General features: G+C 44.8%; 28 non-coding genes across 28 annotated transcripts; all 28 read right to left on the bottom strand.

Annotated features, from left to right (window-relative positions):
* Window positions 1-469: 469 nt before the first annotated feature.
* LOC133988915 (5S ribosomal RNA) lies at window positions 470-588 on the bottom strand. The gene has a single exon (XR_009926100.1). It is a non-coding gene; the product is annotated as a 5S ribosomal RNA (ribosomal RNA).
* Window positions 589-958: 370 nt separating this feature from the next.
* On the bottom strand, window positions 959-1,077 carry LOC133988902 (5S ribosomal RNA). The gene has a single exon (XR_009926089.1). It is a non-coding gene; the product is annotated as a 5S ribosomal RNA (ribosomal RNA).
* A 586-nt stretch (window positions 1,078-1,663) lies between these two features.
* Window positions 1,664-1,782, bottom strand: LOC133988891 (5S ribosomal RNA). The gene has a single exon (XR_009926078.1). It is a non-coding gene; the product is annotated as a 5S ribosomal RNA (ribosomal RNA).
* A 370-nt stretch (window positions 1,783-2,152) lies between these two features.
* On the bottom strand, window positions 2,153-2,271 carry LOC133988880 (5S ribosomal RNA). The gene has a single exon (XR_009926067.1). It is a non-coding gene; the product is annotated as a 5S ribosomal RNA (ribosomal RNA).
* Window positions 2,272-2,857: 586 nt separating this feature from the next.
* LOC133988671 (5S ribosomal RNA) lies at window positions 2,858-2,976 on the bottom strand. Its single transcript, XR_009925869.1, has one exon. It is a non-coding gene; the product is annotated as a 5S ribosomal RNA (ribosomal RNA).
* A 370-nt stretch (window positions 2,977-3,346) lies between these two features.
* On the bottom strand, window positions 3,347-3,465 carry LOC133988868 (5S ribosomal RNA). The gene has a single exon (XR_009926056.1). It is a non-coding gene; the product is annotated as a 5S ribosomal RNA (ribosomal RNA).
* Window positions 3,466-4,037: 572 nt separating this feature from the next.
* Window positions 4,038-4,156, bottom strand: LOC133988856 (5S ribosomal RNA). The gene has a single exon (XR_009926045.1). It is a non-coding gene; the product is annotated as a 5S ribosomal RNA (ribosomal RNA).
* A 370-nt stretch (window positions 4,157-4,526) lies between these two features.
* Window positions 4,527-4,645, bottom strand: LOC133988844 (5S ribosomal RNA). Its single transcript, XR_009926034.1, has one exon. It is a non-coding gene; the product is annotated as a 5S ribosomal RNA (ribosomal RNA).
* Window positions 4,646-5,230: 585 nt separating this feature from the next.
* Window positions 5,231-5,349, bottom strand: LOC133988833 (5S ribosomal RNA). Its single transcript, XR_009926023.1, has one exon. It is a non-coding gene; the product is annotated as a 5S ribosomal RNA (ribosomal RNA).
* A 370-nt stretch (window positions 5,350-5,719) lies between these two features.
* On the bottom strand, window positions 5,720-5,838 carry LOC133988821 (5S ribosomal RNA). The gene has a single exon (XR_009926012.1). It is a non-coding gene; the product is annotated as a 5S ribosomal RNA (ribosomal RNA).
* Window positions 5,839-6,424: 586 nt separating this feature from the next.
* On the bottom strand, window positions 6,425-6,543 carry LOC133988808 (5S ribosomal RNA). The gene has a single exon (XR_009926000.1). It is a non-coding gene; the product is annotated as a 5S ribosomal RNA (ribosomal RNA).
* Window positions 6,544-6,913: 370 nt separating this feature from the next.
* Window positions 6,914-7,032, bottom strand: LOC133988796 (5S ribosomal RNA). Its single transcript, XR_009925989.1, has one exon. It is a non-coding gene; the product is annotated as a 5S ribosomal RNA (ribosomal RNA).
* A 586-nt stretch (window positions 7,033-7,618) lies between these two features.
* Window positions 7,619-7,737, bottom strand: LOC133988785 (5S ribosomal RNA). The gene has a single exon (XR_009925978.1). It is a non-coding gene; the product is annotated as a 5S ribosomal RNA (ribosomal RNA).
* Window positions 7,738-8,107: 370 nt separating this feature from the next.
* Window positions 8,108-8,226, bottom strand: LOC133988774 (5S ribosomal RNA). Its single transcript, XR_009925967.1, has one exon. It is a non-coding gene; the product is annotated as a 5S ribosomal RNA (ribosomal RNA).
* Window positions 8,227-8,812: 586 nt separating this feature from the next.
* Window positions 8,813-8,931, bottom strand: LOC133988763 (5S ribosomal RNA). The gene has a single exon (XR_009925956.1). It is a non-coding gene; the product is annotated as a 5S ribosomal RNA (ribosomal RNA).
* A 370-nt stretch (window positions 8,932-9,301) lies between these two features.
* LOC133988751 (5S ribosomal RNA) lies at window positions 9,302-9,420 on the bottom strand. The gene has a single exon (XR_009925945.1). It is a non-coding gene; the product is annotated as a 5S ribosomal RNA (ribosomal RNA).
* A 586-nt stretch (window positions 9,421-10,006) lies between these two features.
* On the bottom strand, window positions 10,007-10,125 carry LOC133988739 (5S ribosomal RNA). Its single transcript, XR_009925934.1, has one exon. It is a non-coding gene; the product is annotated as a 5S ribosomal RNA (ribosomal RNA).
* A 586-nt stretch (window positions 10,126-10,711) lies between these two features.
* LOC133988728 (5S ribosomal RNA) lies at window positions 10,712-10,830 on the bottom strand. Its single transcript, XR_009925923.1, has one exon. It is a non-coding gene; the product is annotated as a 5S ribosomal RNA (ribosomal RNA).
* A 370-nt stretch (window positions 10,831-11,200) lies between these two features.
* On the bottom strand, window positions 11,201-11,319 carry LOC133988716 (5S ribosomal RNA). Its single transcript, XR_009925912.1, has one exon. It is a non-coding gene; the product is annotated as a 5S ribosomal RNA (ribosomal RNA).
* A 586-nt stretch (window positions 11,320-11,905) lies between these two features.
* On the bottom strand, window positions 11,906-12,024 carry LOC133988704 (5S ribosomal RNA). Its single transcript, XR_009925901.1, has one exon. It is a non-coding gene; the product is annotated as a 5S ribosomal RNA (ribosomal RNA).
* Window positions 12,025-12,394: 370 nt separating this feature from the next.
* On the bottom strand, window positions 12,395-12,513 carry LOC133988691 (5S ribosomal RNA). The gene has a single exon (XR_009925889.1). It is a non-coding gene; the product is annotated as a 5S ribosomal RNA (ribosomal RNA).
* A 586-nt stretch (window positions 12,514-13,099) lies between these two features.
* LOC133989613 (5S ribosomal RNA) lies at window positions 13,100-13,218 on the bottom strand. The gene has a single exon (XR_009926742.1). It is a non-coding gene; the product is annotated as a 5S ribosomal RNA (ribosomal RNA).
* Window positions 13,219-13,588: 370 nt separating this feature from the next.
* On the bottom strand, window positions 13,589-13,707 carry LOC133988680 (5S ribosomal RNA). The gene has a single exon (XR_009925878.1). It is a non-coding gene; the product is annotated as a 5S ribosomal RNA (ribosomal RNA).
* Window positions 13,708-14,293: 586 nt separating this feature from the next.
* LOC133988669 (5S ribosomal RNA) lies at window positions 14,294-14,412 on the bottom strand. The gene has a single exon (XR_009925867.1). It is a non-coding gene; the product is annotated as a 5S ribosomal RNA (ribosomal RNA).
* A 370-nt stretch (window positions 14,413-14,782) lies between these two features.
* On the bottom strand, window positions 14,783-14,901 carry LOC133988657 (5S ribosomal RNA). Its single transcript, XR_009925856.1, has one exon. It is a non-coding gene; the product is annotated as a 5S ribosomal RNA (ribosomal RNA).
* A 586-nt stretch (window positions 14,902-15,487) lies between these two features.
* LOC133989612 (5S ribosomal RNA) lies at window positions 15,488-15,606 on the bottom strand. The gene has a single exon (XR_009926741.1). It is a non-coding gene; the product is annotated as a 5S ribosomal RNA (ribosomal RNA).
* A 370-nt stretch (window positions 15,607-15,976) lies between these two features.
* On the bottom strand, window positions 15,977-16,095 carry LOC133988645 (5S ribosomal RNA). The gene has a single exon (XR_009925845.1). It is a non-coding gene; the product is annotated as a 5S ribosomal RNA (ribosomal RNA).
* Window positions 16,096-16,681: 586 nt separating this feature from the next.
* LOC133988633 (5S ribosomal RNA) lies at window positions 16,682-16,800 on the bottom strand. The gene has a single exon (XR_009925834.1). It is a non-coding gene; the product is annotated as a 5S ribosomal RNA (ribosomal RNA).
* Window positions 16,801-17,108: the final 308 nt, after the last annotated feature.

Genomic DNA, 17,108 nt, shown 5'->3' with positions numbered 1-17,108 from the left:
TACACGTCACATGCAGCGGATGCCACCATACCATCAGCCACATATACCTAATCTTTGCACTTTATTCCACATCATTCCTACCTACAGTGCCTTCAAATACTCATTGATATCTCACATATTTACCGTATACTACCTATTTGCCCATATAATCATTATTTACTAAAGCACACTTTCCCCCATTCAGCCCAGTGTGCAAAGGACAACACTTGATATGAAAACTCACATTCATGATATACTGTGTATATAGCTAGGGGATTGATTAGGGATATCACAAAACTGCACACCCGGTCCTATTATCAAATCTTTTATATGTGATTTGCCTTAGATCCTATGAATATGTATACGTTTTTTTTTTTGTTTTTTTTTTAATTTTATTTCATTCATATGGACGTAATGTACAGTACCAGTCAAAGGTTTGGACACACTGCTCAATTCAAGACTAGTGGGCTCATGACAGCTGAGAGGAAAAAGCTTACAGCACCTGGTATTCCCAGGCGGTCTCCCATCCAAGTACTAACCAGGCCCGACCCTGCTTAGCTTCCGAGATCAGACGAGATCGGGCGTGTTCAGGGTGGTATGGCCGTAAGCGAGGAAACAGCCAGCAGAAAGCCTATTTAAAGATGCTGTGACACCACTGACAGTTCCTCTCACCATCTGAGTGTCGGATAATGGGGTCTCAGCCATCAAACACATGCTATACTTTAACATTACTTTCATAGGAATTGTTGTTTTCTCAGGCTATTTGTGTACATGCGCTTATAAGATGATTGCGGGCTTTTAACAGGCTGTAACAGTGACAACAGGAACCCTCAAAACTACTTGGAAAGTGAGGCGTCTCAGTGCCACCTCTCTGCCCTGCATACCCACACAGCTGGAATGATTGCAGCTTTGCTTCTCAAAGCCCTGTGTGCGGCGATGGAGCAACAGCGCCCTCCTCTGGTGACAGCTGAGAGGAAAAAGCTTACAGCACCTGGTATTCCCAGGCGGTCTCCCATCCAAGTACTAACCAGGCCCGACCCTGCTTAGCTTCCGAGATCAGACGAGATCGGGCGTGTTCAGGGTGGTATGGCCGTAAGCGAAGAAACAGCCAGCAGAAAGCCCATTTAAAGCTACGCCAGGGCCCGTTATACCCGTCCCTGTCACTGGAGGAAATTAAATGGAACATTTCACACATTCTATTCGCTCTGCACATAATACACGTCACATGCAGCGGATGCCACCATACCATCAGCCACATATACCTAATCTTTGCACTTTATTCCACATCATTCCTACCTACAGTGCCTTCAAATACTCATTGATATCTCACATATTTACCGTATACTACCTATTTGCCCATATAATCATTATTTACTAAAGCACACTTTCCCCCATTCAGCCCAGTGTGCAAAGGACAACACTTGATATGAAAACTCACATTCATGATATACTGTGTATATAGCTAGGGGATTGATTAGGGATATCACAAAACTGCACACCCGGTCCTATTATCAAATCTTTTATATGTGATTTGCCTTAGATCCTATGAATATGTATACGTTTTTTTTTTTGTTTTTTTTTTAATTTTATTTCATTCATATGGACGTAATGTACAGTACCAGTCAAAGGTTTGGACACACTGCTCAATTCAAGACTAGTGGGCTCATGACAGCTGAGAGGAAAAAGCTTACAGCACCTGGTATTCCCAGGCGGTCTCCCATCCAAGTACTAACCAGGCCCGACCCTGCTTAGCTTCCGAGATCAGACGAGATCGGGCGTGTTCAGGGTGGTATGGCCGTAAGCGAGGAAACAGCCAGCAGAAAGCCTATTTAAAGATGCTGTGACACCACTGACAGTTCCTCTCACCATCTGAGTGTCGGATAATGGGGTCTCAGCCATCAAACACATGCTATACTTTAACATTACTTTCATAGGAATTGTTGTTTTCTCAGGCTATTTGTGTACATGCGCTTATAAGATGATTGCGGGCTTTTAACAGGCTGTAACAGTGACAACAGGAACCCTCAAAACTACTTGGAAAGTGAGGCGTCTCAGTGCCACCTCTCTGCCCTGCATACCCACACAGCTGGAATGATTGCAGCTTTGCTTCTCAAAGCCCTGTGTGCGGCGATGGAGCAACAGCGCCCTCCTCTGGTGACAGCTGAGAGGAAAAAGCTTACAGCACCTGGTATTCCCAGGCGGTCTCCCATCCAAGTACTAACCAGGCCCGACCCTGCTTAGCTTCCGAGATCAGACGAGATCGGGCGTGTTCAGGGTGGTATGGCCGTAAGCGAAGAAACAGCCAGCAGAAAGCCCATTTAAAGCTACGCCAGGGCCCGTTATACCCGTCCCTGTCACTGGAGGAAATTAAATGGAACATTTCACACATTCTATTCGCTCTGCACATAATACACGTCACATGCAGCGGATGCCACCATACCATCAGCCACATATACCTAATCTTTGCACTTTATTCCACATCATTCCTACCTACAGTGCCTTCAAATACTCATTGATATCTCACATATTTACCGTATACTACCTATTTGCCCATATAATCATTATTTACTAAAGCACACTTTCCCCCATTCAGCCCAGTGTGCAAAGGACAACACTTGATATGAAAACTCACATTCATGATATACTGTGTATATAGCTAGGGGATTGATTAGGGATATCACAAAACTGCACACCCGGTCCTATTATCAAATCTTTTATATGTGATTTGCCTTAGATCCTATGAATATGTATACGTTTTGTTTTTTTGTTTTTTTTTAATTTTATTTCATTCATATGGACGTAATGTACAGTACCAGTCAAAGGTTTGGACACACTGCTCAATTCAAGACTAGTGGGCTCATGACAGCTGAGAGGAAAAAGCTTACAGCACCTGGTATTCCCAGGCGGTCTCCCATCCAAGTACTAACCAGGCCCGACCCTGCTTAGCTTCCGAGATCAGACGAGATTGGGCGTGTTCAGGGTGGTATGGCCGTAAGCGAGGAAACAGCCAGCAGAAAGCCTATTTAAAGATGCTGTGACACCACTGACAGTTCCTCTCACCATCTGAGTGTCGGATAATGGGGTCTCAGCCATCAAACACATGCTATACTTTAACATTACTTTCATAGGAATTGTTGTTTTCTCAGGCTATTTGTGTACATGCGCTTATAAGATGATTGCGGGCTTTTAACAGGCTGTAACAGTGACAACAGGAACCCTCAAAACTACTTGGAAAGTGAGGCGTCTCAGTGCCACCTCTCTGCCCTGCATACCCACACAGCTGGAATGATTGCAGCTTTGCTTCTCAAAGCCCTGTGTGCGGCGATGGAGCAACAGCGCCCTCCTCTGGTGACAGCTGAGAGGAAAAAGCTTACAGCACCTGGTATTCCCAGGCGGTCTCCCATCCAAGTACTAACCAGGCCCGACCCTGCTTAGCTTCCGAGATCAGACGAGATCGGGCGTGTTCAGGGTGGTATGGCCGTAAGCGAAGAAACAGCCAGCAGAAAGCCCATTTAAAGCTACGCCAGGGCCCGTTATACCCGTCCCTGTCACTGAAGGAAATTAAATGGAACATTTCACACATTCTATTCGCTCTGCACATAATACACGTCACATGCAGCGGATGCCACCATACCATCAGCCACATATACCTAATCTTTGCACTTTATTCCACATCATTCCTACCTACAGTGCCTTCAAATACTCATTGATATCTCACATATTTACCGTATACTACCTATTTGCCCATATAATCATTATTTACTAAAGCACACTTTCCCCCATTCAGCCCAGTGTGCAAAGGACAACACTTGATATGAAAACTCACATTCATGATATACTGTGTATATAGCTAGGGGATTGATTTGGGATATCACAAAACTGCACACCCGGTTCTATTATCAAATCTTTTTTATGTGATTTGCCTTAGATCCTATGAATATGTATACGTTTTTTTTAATTTTATTTCATTCATATGGACGTAATGTACAGTACCAGTCAAAGGTTTGGACACACTGCTCAATTCAAGACTAGTGGGCTCATGACAGCTGAGAGGAAAAAGCTTACAGCACCTGGTATTCCCAGGCGGTCTCCCATCCAAGTACTAACCAGGCCCGACCCTGCTTAGCTTCCGAGATCAGACGAGATCGGGCGTGTTCAGGGTGGTATGGCCGTAAGCGAGGAAACAGCCAGCAGAAAGCCTATTTAAAGATGCTGTGACACCACTGACAGTTGCTCTCACCATCTGAGTGTCGGATAATGGGGTCTCAGCCATCAAACACATGCTATACTTTAACATTACTTTCATAGGAATTGTTGTTTTCTCAGGCTATTTGTGTACATGCGCTTATAAGATGATTGCGGGCTTTTAACAGGCTGTAACAGTGACAACAGGAACCCTCAAAACTACTTGGAAAGTGAGGCGTCTCAGTGCCACCTCTCTGCCCTGCATACACACACAGCTGGAATGATTGCAGCTTTGCTTCTCAAAGCCCTGTGTGCGGCGATGGAGCAACAGCGCCCTCCTCTGGTGACAGCTGAGAGGAAAAAGCTTACAGCACCTGGTATTCCCAGGCGGTCTCCCATCCAAGTACTAACCAGGCCCGACCCTGCTTAGCTTCCGAGATCAGACGAGATCGGGCGTGTTCAGGGTGGTATGGCCGTAAGCGAAGAAACAGCCAGCAGAAAGCCCATTTAAAGCTACGCCAGGGCCCGTTATACCCGTCCTTGTCACTGGAGGAAATTAAATGGAACATTTCACACATTCTATTCGCTCTGCACATAATACACGTCACATGCAGCGGATGCCACCATACCATCAGCCACATATACCTAATCTTTGCACTTTATTCCACATCATTCCTACCTACAGTGCCTTCAAATACTCATTGATATCTCACATATTTACCGTATACTACCTATTTGCCCATATAATCATTATTTACTAAAGCACACTTTCCCCCATTCAGCCCAGTGTGCAAAGGACAACACTTGATATGAAAACTCACATTCATGATATACTGTGTATATAGCTAGGGGATTGATTAGGGATATCACAAAACTGCACACCCGGTCCTATTATCAAATCTTTTATATGTGATTTGCCTTAGATCCTATGAATATGTATACGTTTTTTTTTTTTTTTTTTTTTAATTTTATTTCATTCATATGGACGTAATGTACAGTACCAGTCAAAGGTTTGGACACACTGCTCAATTCAAGACTAGTGGGCTCATGACAGCTGAGAGGAAAAAGCTTACAGCACCTGGTATTCCCAGGCGGTCTCCCATCCAAGTACTAACCAGGCCCGACCCTGCTTAGCTTCCGAGATCAGACGAGATCGGGCGTGTTCAGGGTGGTATGGCCGTAAGCGAGGAAACAGCCAGCAGAAAGCCTATTTAAAGATGCTGTGACACCACTGACAGTCCCTCTCACCATCTGAGTGTCGGATAATGGGGTCTCAGCCATCAAACACATGCTATACTTTAACATTACTTTCATAGGAATTGTTGTTTTCTCAGGCTATTTGTGTACATGCGCTTATAAGATGATTGCGGGCTTTTAACAGGCTGTAACAGTGACAACAGGAACCCTCAAAACTACTTGGAAAGTGAGGCGTCTCAGTGCCACCTCTCTGCCCTGCATACCCACACAGCTGGAATGATTGCAGCTTTGCTTCTCAAAGCCCTGTGTGCGGCGATGGAGCAACAGCGCCCTCCTCTGGTGACAGCTGAGAGGAAAAAGCTTACAGCACCTGGTATTCCCAGGCGGTCTCCCATCCAAGTACTAACCAGGCCCGACCCTGCTTAGCTTCCGAGATCAGACGAGATCGGGCGTGTTCAGGGTGGTATGGCCGTAAGCGAAGAAACAGCCAGCAGAAAGCCCATTTAAAGCTACGCCAGGGCCCGTTATACCCGTCCTTGTCACTGGAGGAAATTAAATGGAACATTTCACACATTCTATTCGCTCTGCACATAATACACGTCACATGCAGCGGATGCCACCATACCATCAGCCACATATACCTAATCTTTGCACTTTATTCCACATCATTCCTACCTACAGTGCCTTCAAATACTCATTGATATCTCACATATTTACCGTATACTACCTATTTGCCCATATAATCATTATTTACTAAAGCACACTTTCCCCCATTCAGCCCAGTGTGCAAAGGACAACACTTGATATGAAAACTCACATTCATGATATACTGTGTATATAGCTAGGGGATTGATTAGGGATATCACAAAACTGCACACCCGGTCCTATTATCAAATCTTTTATATGTGATTTGCCTTAGATCCTATGAATATGTATACGTTTTTTTTTTGTTTTTTTTTAAAATTTTATTTCATTCATATGGACGTAATGTACAGTACCAGTCAAAGGTTTGGACACACTGCTCAATTCAAGACTAGTGGGCTCATGACAGCTGAGAGGAAAAAGCTTACAGCACCTGGTATTCCCAGGCGGTCTCCCATCCAAGTACTAACCAGGCCCGACCCTGCTTAGCTTCCGAGATCAGACGAGATCGGGCGTGTTCAGGGTGGTATGGCCGTAAGCGAGGAAACAGCCAGCAGAAAGCCTATTTAAAGATGCTGTGACACCACTGACAGTTGCTCTCACCATCTGAGTGTCGGATAATGGGGTCTCAGCCATCAAACACATGCTATACTTTAACATTACTTTCATAGGAATTGTTGTTTTCTCAGGCTATTTGTGTACATGCGCTTATAAGATGATTGCGGGCTTTTAACAGGCTGTAACAGTGACAACAGGAACCCTCAAAACTACTTGGAAAGTGAGGCGTCTCAGTGCCACCTCTCTGCCCTGCATACACACACAGCTGGAATGATTGCAGCTTTGCTTCTCAAAGCCCTGTGTGCGGCGATGGAGCAACAGCGCCCTCCTCTGGTGACAGCTGAGAGGAAAAAGCTTACAGCACCTGGTATTCCCAGGCGGTCTCCCATCCAAGTACTAACCAGGCCCGACCCTGCTTAGCTTCCGAGATCAGACGAGATCGGGCGTGTTCAGGGTGGTATGGCCGTAAGCGAAGAAACAGCCAGCAGAAAGCCCATTTAAAGCTACGCCAGGGCCCGTTATACCCGTCCCTGTCACTGAAGGAAATTAAATGGAACATTTCACACATTCTATTCGCTCTGCACATAATACACGTCACATGCAGCGGATGCCACCATACCATCGGCCACATATACCTAATCTTTGCACTTTATTCCACATCATTCCTACCTACAGTGCCTTCAAATACTCATTGATATCTCACATATTTACCGTATACTACCTATTTGCCCATATAATCATTATTTACTAAAGCACACTTTCCCCCATTCAGCCCAGTGTGCAAAGGACAACACTTGATATGAAAACTCACATTCATGATATACTGTGTATATAGCTAGGGGATTGATTAGGGATATCACAAAACTGCACACCCGGTCCTATTATCAAATCTTTTATATGTGATTTGCCTTAGATCCTATGAATATGTATACGTTTTTTTTTTTGTTTTTTTTTTAATTTTATTTCATTCATATGGACGTAATGTACAGTACCAGTCAAAGGTTTGGACACACTGCTCAATTCAAGACTAGTGGGCTCATGACAGCTGAGAGGAAAAAGCTTACAGCACCTGGTATTCCCAGGCGGTCTCCCATCCAAGTACTAACCAGGCCCGACCCTGCTTAGCTTCCGAGATCAGACGAGATCGGGCGTGTTCAGGGTGGTATGGCCGTAAGCGAGGAAACAGCCAGCAGAAAGCCTATTTAAAGATGCTGTGACACCACTGACAGTTGCTCTCACCATCTGAGTGTCGGATAATGGGGTCTCAGCCATCAAACACATGCTATACTTTAACATTACTTTCATAGGAATTGTTGTTTTCTCAGGCTATTTGTGTACATGCGCTTATAAGATGATTGCGGGCTTTTAACAGGCTGTAACAGTGACAACAGGAACCCTCAAAACTACTTGGAAAGTGAGGCGTCTCAGTGCCACCTCTCTGCCCTGCATACACACACAGCTGGAATGATTGCAGCTTTGCTTCTCAAAGCCCTGTGTGCGGCGATGGAGCAACAGCGCCCTCCTCTGGTGACAGCTGAGAGGAAAAAGCTTACAGCACCTGGTATTCCCAGGCGGTCTCCCATCCAAGTACTAACCAGGCCCGACCCTGCTTAGCTTCCGAGATCAGACGAGATCGGGCGTGTTCAGGGTGGTATGGCCGTAAGCGAAGAAACAGCCAGCAGAAAGCCCATTTAAAGCTACGCCAGGGCCCGTTATACCCGTCCCTGTCACTGAAGGAAATTAAATGGAACATTTCACACATTCTATTCGCTCTGCACATAATACACGTCACATGCAGCGGATGCCACCATACCATCAGCCACATATACCTAATCTTTGCACTTTATTCCACATCATTCCTACCTACAGTGCCTTCAAATACTCATTGATATCTCACATATTTACCGTATACTACCTATTTGCCCATATAATCATTATTTACTAAAGCACACTTTCCCCCATTCAGCCCAGTGTGCAAAGGACAACACTTGATATGAAAACTCACATTCATGATATACTGTGTATATAGCTAGGGGATTGATTAGGGATATCACAAAACTGCACACCCGGTCCTATTATCAAATCTTTTATATGTGATTTGCCTTAGATCCTATGAATATGTATACGTTTTTTTTTTTTTTTTTTTTTTAATTTTATTTCATTCATATGGACGTAATGTACAGTACCAGTCAAAGGTTTGGACACACTGCTCAATTCAAGACTAGTGGGCTCATGACAGCTGAGAGGAAAAAGCTTACAGCACCTGGTATTCCCAGGCGGTCTCCCATCCAAGTACTAACCAGGCCCGACCCTGCTTAGCTTCCGAGATCAGACGAGATCGGGCGTGTTCAGGGTGGTATGGCCGTAAGCGAGGAAACAGCCAGCAGAAAGCCTATTTAAAGATGCTGTGACACCACTGACAGTTCCTCTCACCATCTGAGTGGCGGATAATGGGGTCTCAGCCATCAAACACATGCTATACTTTAACATTACTTTCATAGGAATTGTTGTTTTCTCAGGCTATTTGTGTACATGCGCTTATAAGATGATTGCGGGCTTTTAACAGGCTGTAACAGTGACAACAGGAACCCTCAAAACTACTTGGAAAGTGAGGCGTCTCAGTGCCACCTCTCTGCCCTGCATACACACACAGCTGGAATGATTGCAGCTTTGCTTCTCAAAGCCCTGTGTGCGGCGATGGAGCAACAGCGCCCTCCTCTGGTGACAGCTGAGAGGAAAAAGCTTACAGCACCTGGTATTCCCAGGCGGTCTCCCATCCAAGTACTAACCAGGCCCGACCCTGCTTAGCTTCCGAGATCAGACGAGATCGGGCGTGTTCAGGGTGGTATGGCCGTAAGCGAAGAAACAGCCAGCAGAAAGCCCATTTAAAGCTACGCCAGGGCCCGTTATACCCGTCCTTGTCACTGGAGGAAATTAAATGGAACATTTCACACATTCTATTCGCTCTGCACATAATACACGTCACATGCAGCGGATGCCACCATACCATCAGCCACATATACCTAATCTTTGCACTTTATTCCACATCATTCCTACCTACAGTGCCTTCAAATACTCATTGATATCTCACATATTTACCGTATACTACCTATTTGCCCATATAATCATTATTTACTAAAGCACACTTTCCCCCATTCAGCCCAGTGTGCAAAGGACAACACTTGATATGAAAACTCACATTCATGATATACTGTGTATATAGCTAGGGGATTGATCAGGGATATCACAAAACTGCACACCCGGTCCTATTATCAAATCTTTTATATGTGATTTGCCTTAGATCCTATGAATATGTATACGTTTTTTTTTATTTTTTTTTTTTTATTTTATTTCATTCATATGGACGTAATGTACAGTACCAGTCAAAGGTTTGGACACACTGCTCAATTCAAGACTAGTGGGCTCATGACAGCTGAGAGGAAAAAGCTTACAGCACCTGGTATTCCCAGGCGGTCTCCCATCCAAGTACTAACCAGGCCCGACCCTGCTTAGCTTCCGAGATCAGACGAGATCGGGCGTGTTCAGGGTGGTATGGCCGTAAGCGAAGAAACAGCCAGCAGAAAGCCCATTTAAAGCTACGCCAGGGCCCGTTATACCCGTCCCTGTCACTGAAGGAAATTAAATGGAACATTTCACACATTCTATTCGCTCTGCACATAATACACGTCACATGCAGCGGATGCCACCATACCATCAGCCACATATACCTAATCTTTGCACTTTATTCCACATCATTCCTACCTACAGTGCCTTCAAATACTCATTGATATCTCACATATTTACCGTATACTACCTATTTGCCCATATAATCATTATTTACTAAAGCACACTTTCCCCCATTCAGCCCAGTGTGCAAAGGACAACACTTGATATGAAAACTCACATTCATGATATACTGTGTATATAGCTAGGGGATTGATTAGGGATATCACAAAACTGCACACCCGGTCCTATTATCAAATCTTTTATATGTGATTTGCCTTAGATCCTATGAATATGTATACGTTTTTTTTTTTTTTTTTTTTTTAATTTTATTTCATTCATATGGACGTAATGTACAGTACCAGTCAAAGGTTTGGACACACTGCTCAATTCAAGACTAGTGGGCTCATGACAGCTGAGAGGAAAAAGCTTACAGCACCTGGTATTCCCAGGCGGTCTCCCATCCAAGTACTAACCAGGCCCGACCCTGCTTAGCTTCCGAGATCAGACGAGATCGGGCGTGTTCAGGGTGGTATGGCCGTAAGCGAGGAAACAGCCAGCAGAAAGCCTATTTAAAGATGCTGTGACACCACTGACAGTTCCTCTCACCATCTGAGTGGCGGATAATGGGGTCTCAGCCATCAAACACATGCTATACTTTAACATTACTTTCATAGGAATTGTTGTTTTCTCAGGCTATTTGTGTACATGCGCTTATAAGATGATTGCGGGCTTTTAACAGGCTGTAACAGTGACAACAGGAACCCTCAAAACTACTTGGAAAGTGAGGCGTCTCAGTGCCACCTCTCTGCCCTGCATACACACACAGCTGGAATGATTGCAGCTTTGCTTCTCAAAGCCCTGTGTGCGGCGATGGAGCAACAGCGCCCTCCTCTGGTGACAGCTGAGAGGAAAAAGCTTACAGCACCTGGTATTCCCAGGCGGTCTCCCATCCAAGTACTAACCAGGCCCGACCCTGCTTAGCTTCCGAGATCAGACGAGATCGGGCGTGTTCAGGGTGGTATGGCCGTAAGCGAAGAAACAGCCAGCAGAAAGCCCATTTAAAGCTACGCCAGGGCCCGTTATACCCGTCCTTGTCACTGGAGGAAATTAAATGGAACATTTCACACATTCTATTCGCTCTGCACATAATACACGTCACATGCAGCGGATGCCACCATACCATCAGCCACATATACCTAATCTTTGCACTTTATTCCACATCATTCCTACCTACAGTGCCTTCAAATACTCATTGATATCTCACATATTTACCGTATACTACCTATTTGCCCATATAATCATTATTTACTAAAGCACACTTTCCCCCATTCAGCCCAGTGTGCAAAGGACAACACTTGATATGAAAACTCACATTCATGATATACTGTGTATATAGCTAGGGGATTGATTAGGGATATCACAAAACTGCACACCCGGTCCTATTATCAAATCTTTTATATGTGATTTGCCTTAGATCCTATGAATATGTATACGTTTTTTTTTTGTTTTTTTTTTAAATTTTATTTCATTCATATGGACGTAATGTACAGTACCAGTCAAAGGTTTGGACACACTGCTCAATTCAAGACTAGTGGGCTCATGACAGCTGAGAGGAAAAAGCTTACAGCACCTGGTATTCCCAGGCGGTCTCCCATCCAAGTACTAACCAGGCCCGACCCTGCTTAGCTTCCGAGATCAGACGAGATCGGGCGTGTTCAGGGTGGTATGGCCGTAAGCGAGGAAACAGCCAGCAGAAAGCCTATTTAAAGATGCTGTGACACCACTGACAGTTCCTCTCACCATCTGAGTGTCGGATAATGGGGTCTCAGCCATCAAACACATGCTATACTTTAACATTACTTTCATAGGAATTGTTGTTTTCTCAGGCTATTTGTGTACATGCGCTTATAAGATGATTGCGGGCTTTTAACAGGCTGTAACAGTGACAACAGGAACCCTCAAAACTACTTGGAAAGTGAGGCGTCTCAGTGCCACCTCTCTGCCCTGCATACACACACAGCTGGAATGATTGCAGCTTTGCTTCTCAAAGCCCTGTGTGCGGCGATGGAGCAACAGCGCCCTCCTCTGGTGACAGCTGAGAGGAAAAAGCTTACAGCACCTGGTATTCCCAGGCGGTCTCCCATCCAAGTACTAACCAGGCCCGACCCTGCTTAGCTTCCGAGATCAGACGAGATCGGGCGTGTTCAGGGTGGTATGGCCGTAAGCGAAGAAACAGCCAGCAGAAAGCCCATTTAAAGCTACGCCAGGGCCCGTTATACCCGTCCCTGTCACTGGAGGAAATTAAATGGAACATTTCACACATTCTATTCGCTCTGCACATAATACACGTCACATGCAGCGGATGCCACCATACCATCAGCCACATATACCTAATCTTTGCACTTTATTCCACATCATTCCTACCTACAGTGCCTTCAAATACTCATTGATATCTCACATATTTACCGTATACTACCTATTTGCCCATATAATCATTATTTACTAAAGCACACTTTCCCCCATTCAGCCCAGTGTGCAAAGGACAACACTTGATATGAAAACTCACATTCATGATATACTGTGTATATAGCTAGGGGATTGATTAGGGATATCACAAAACTGCACACCCGGTCCTATTATCAAATCTTTTATATGTGATTTGCCTTAGATCCTATGAATATGTATACGTTTTTTTTTTTTTTTTTTTTTTAATTTTATTTCATTCATATGGACGTAATGTACAGTACCAGTCAAAGGTTTGGACACACTGCTCAATTCAAGACTAGTGGGCTCATGACAGCTGAGAGGAAAAAGCTTACAGCACCTGGTATTCCCAGGCGGTCTCCCATCCAAGTACTAACCAGGCCCGACCCTGCTTAGCTTCCGAGATCAGACGAGATCAGGCGTGTTCAGGGTGGTATGGCCGTAAGCGAGGAAACAGCCAGCAGAAAGCCTATTTAAAGATGCTGTGACACCACTGACAGTTGCTCTCACCATCTGAGTGTCGGATAATGGGGTCTCAGCCATCAAACACATGCTATACTTTAACATTACTTTCATAGGAATTGTTGTTTTCTCAGGCTATTTGTGTACATGCGCTTATAAGATGATTGCGGGCTTTTAACAGGCTGTAACAGTGACAACAGGAACCCTCAAAACTACTTGGAAAGTGAGGCGTCTCAGTGCCACCTCTCTGCCCTGCATACACACACAGCTGGAATGATTGCAGCTTTGCTTCTCAAAGCCCTGTGTGCGGCGATGGAGCAACAGCGCCCTCCTCTGGTGACAGCTGAGAGGAAAAAGCTTACAGCACCTGGTATTCCCAGGCGGTCTCCCATCCAAGTACTAACCAGGCCCGACCCTGCTTAGCTTCCGAGATCAGACGAGATCGGGCGTGTTCAGGGTGGTATGGCCGTAAGCGAAGAAACAGCCAGCAGAAAGCCCATTTAAAGCTACGCCAGGGCCCGTTATACCCGTCCTTGTCACTGGAGGAAATTAAATGGAACATTTCACACATTCTATTCGCTCTGCACATAATACACGTCACATGCAGCGGATGCCACCATACCATCAGCCACATATACCTAATCTTTGCACTTTATTCCACATCATTCCTACCTACAGTGCCTTCAAATACTCATTGATATCTCACATATTTACCGTATACTACCTATTTGCCCATATAATCATTATTTACTAAAGCACACTTTCCCCCATTCAGCCCAGTGTGCAAAGGACAACACTTGATATGAAAACTCACATTCATGATATACTGTGTATATAGCTAGGGGATTGATTAGGGATATCACAAAACTGCACACCCGGTCCTATTATCAAATCTTTTATATGTGATTTGCCTTAGATCCTATGAATATGTATACGTTTTTTTTTTGTTTTTTTTTTAAATTTTATTTCATTCATATGGACGTAATGTACAGTACCAGTCAAAGGTTTGGACACACTGCTCAATTCAAGACTAGTGGGCTCATGACAGCTGAGAGGAAAAAGCTTACAGCACCTGGTATTCCCAGGCGGTCTCCCATCCAAGTACTAACCAGGCCCGACCCTGCTTAGCTTCCGAGATCAGACGAGATCGGGCGTGTTCAGGGTGGTATGGCCGTAAGCGAGGAAACAGCCAGCAGAAAGCCTATTTAAAGATGCTGTGACACCACTGACAGTTCCTCTCACCATCTGAGTGTCGGATAATGGGGTCTCAGCCATCAAACACATGCTATACTTTAACATTACTTTCATAGGAATTGTTGTTTTCTCAGGCTATTTGTGTACATGCGCTTATAAGATGATTGCGGGCTTTTAACAGGCTGTAACAGTGACAACAGGAACCCTCAAAACTACTTGGAAAGTGAGGCGTCTCAGTGCCACCTCTCTGCCCTGCATACACACACAGCTGGAATGATTGCAGCTTTGCTTCTCAAAGCCCTGTGTGCGGCGATGGAGCAACAGCGCCCTCCTCTGGTGACAGCTGAGAGGAAAAAGCTTACAGCACCTGGTATTCCCAGGCGGTCTCCCATCCAAGTACTAACCAGGCCCGACCCTGCTTAGCTTCCGAGATCAGACGAGATCGGGCGTGTTCAGGGTGGTATGGCCGTAAGCGAAGAAACAGCCAGCAGAAAGCCCATTTAAAGCTACGCCAGGGCCCGTTATACCCGTCCCTGTCACTGGAGGAAATTAAATGGAACATTTCACACATTCTATTCGCTCTGCACATAATACACGTCACATGCAGCGGATGCCACCATACCATCAGCCACATATACCTAATCTTTGCACTTTATTCCACATCATTCCTACCTACAGTGCCTTCAAATACTCATTGATATCTCACATATTTACCGTATACTACCTATTTGCCCATATAATCATTATTTACTAAAGCACACTTTCCCCCATTCAGCCCAGTGTGCAAAGGACAACACTTGATATGAAAACTCACATTCATGATATACTGTGTATATAGCTAGGGGATTGATTAGGGATATCACAAAACTGCACACCCGGTCCTATTATCAAATCTTTTATATGTGATTTGCCTTAGATCCTATGAATATGTATACGTTTTTTTTTTTTTTTTTTTTTTAATTTTATTTCATTCATATGGACGTAATGTACAGTACCAGTCAAAGGTTTGGACACACTGCTCAATTCAAGACTAGTGGGCTCATGACAGCTGAGAGGAAAAAGCTTACAGCACCTGGTATTCCCAGGCGGTCTCCCATCCAAGTACTAACCAGGCCCGACCCTGCTTAGCTTCCGAGATCAGACGAGATCAGGCGTGTTCAGGGTGGTATGGCCGTAAGCGAGGAAACAGCCAGCAGAAAGCCTATTTAAAGATGCTGTGACACCACTGACAGTTGCTCTCACCATCTGAGTGTCGGATAATGGGGTCTCAGCCATCAAACACATGCTATACTTTAACATTACTTTCATAGGAATTGTTGTTTTCTCAGGCTATTTGTGTACATGCGCTTATAAGATGATTGCGGGCTTTTAACAGGCTGTAACAGTGACAACAGGAACCCTCAAAACTACTTGGAAAGTGAGGCGTCTCAGTGCCACCTCTCTGCCCTGCATACACACACAGCTGGAATGATTGCAGCTTTGCTTCTCAAAGCCCTGTGTGCGGCGATGGAGCAACAGCGCCCTCCTCTGGTGACAGCTGAGAGGAAAAAGCTTACAGCACCTGGTATTCCCAGGCGGTCTCCCATCCAAGTACTAACCAGGCCCGACCCTGCTTAGCTTCCGAGATCAGACGAGATCGGGCGTGTTCAGGGTGGTATGGCCGTAAGCGAAGAAACAGCCAGCAGAAAGCCCATTTAAAGCTACGCCAGGGCCCGTTATACCCGTCCTTGTCACTGGAGGAAATTAAATGGAACATTTCACACATTCTATTCGCTCTGCACATAATACACGTCACATGCAGCGGATGCCACCATACCATCAGCCACATATACCTAATCTTTGCACTTTATTCCACATCATTCCTACCTACAGTGCCTTCAAATACTCATTGATATCTCACATATTTACCGTATACTACCTATTTGCCCATATAATCATTATTTACTAAAGCACACTTTCCCCCATTCAGCCCAGTGTGCAAAGGACAACACTTGATATGAAAACTCACATTCATGATATACTGTGTATATAGCTAGGGGATTGATTAGGGATATCACAAAACTGCACACCCGGTCCTATTATCAAATCTTTTATATGTGATTTGCCTTAGATCCTATGAATATGTATACGTTTTTTTTTTGTTTTTTTTTTAAATTTTATTTCATTCATATGGACGTAATGTACAGTACCAGTCAAAGGTTTGGACACACTGCTCAATTCAAGACTAGTGGGCTCATGACAGCTGAGAGGAAAAAGCTTACAGCACCTGGTATTCCCAGGCGGTCTCCCATCCAAGTACTAACCAGGCCCGACCCTGCTTAGCTTCCGAGATCAGACGAGATCGGGCGTGTTCAGGGTGGTATGGCCGTAAGCGAGGAAACAGCCAGCAGAAAGCCTATTTAAAGATGCTGTGACACCACTGACAGTTCCTCTCACCATCTGAGTGGCGGATAATGGGGTCTCAGCCATCAAACACATGCTATACTTTAACATTACTTTCATAGGAATTGTTGTTTTCTCAGGCTATTTGTGTACATGCGCTTATAAGATGATTGCGGGCTTTTAACAGGCTGTAACAGTGACAACAGGAACCCTCAAAACTACTTGGAAAGTGAGGCGTCTCAGTGCCACCTCTCTGCCCTGCATACCCACACAGATGGAATGATTGCAGCTTTGCTTCT

This window comes from Scomber scombrus, chromosome 10 (genome assembly GCF_963691925.1).
Source record: "Scomber scombrus chromosome 10, fScoSco1.1, whole genome shotgun sequence".
Classification (NCBI taxonomy): Eukaryota; Metazoa; Chordata; class Actinopteri; order Scombriformes; family Scombridae; genus Scomber; species Scomber scombrus.
The sequence above is the reverse complement of the archived record's forward strand: the minus strand, read 5'-3'. Positions and strand labels throughout refer to the sequence as shown.